Source organism: Microtus ochrogaster, chromosome 8, assembly GCF_000317375.1.
Source record: "Microtus ochrogaster isolate Prairie Vole_2 chromosome 8, MicOch1.0, whole genome shotgun sequence".
In the NCBI taxonomy this organism is placed as follows: Eukaryota; Metazoa; Chordata; class Mammalia; order Rodentia; family Cricetidae; genus Microtus; species Microtus ochrogaster.
The window spans coordinates 42,888,354-42,888,883 of NC_022015.1; the positions used below are offsets into that span (position 1 = coordinate 42,888,354).

At 43.4% G+C, this 530-nt stretch overlaps 1 protein-coding gene across 1 annotated transcript in view; it reads right to left on the minus strand.

Moving 5' to 3' along the window:
* The window catches only part of Ttc9c (tetratricopeptide repeat domain 9C), a 12,785-nt gene that overhangs the window by 4,352 nt on the left and 7,903 nt on the right, over window positions 1-530 (minus strand). The gene's annotated exons all lie outside the window — the stretch shown is intronic.

Consider the following 530-nt stretch of genomic DNA (forward strand, 5'->3'; position numbering starts at 1 on the left):
GAGAAACCCTGTCTTGAAAAAAAAAAAAAAAAAAAAAAAGTGAAGCCAGGTGGTGGCAGCACAACCTTTAATGCCAGCACTCGGGAGGCAGTGGCAGGTGGATCATGAAACAGTTTTGCTTTGGGACAGGATCTCGTGTAGCCCAGATCATCTTCAGACTCACTAACCTTGAACTCTGATCCTCTAGCTTCTACCTCCTAAGTGCTGGGATTACAGGCCTGTACAACACTATGTATGCTTTGATGCAATGCTGGGGATTGAACCTGGAGCTTTGTGCATGCCTACCTACCAAGTCAACTAAGCTATATATATTCATTCCCACCTCTTCTTTTTCTTTTCTTTTTTCATTTATTTATTTATTTTGGTTTTTCAAAACAGGGTTTCTCTGTAGCTTTGGAGCCTGTCCTGAAACTAGCTCTTGTAGACCAGGCTAGTCTCAAACTCACAAAGATCCGCCTGCCTCTGCCTCCCGAGTACTGGGATTAAAGGTGTGCGCCATCACTGCCAGCTCTTTTTTCTTTTTTTGAGAC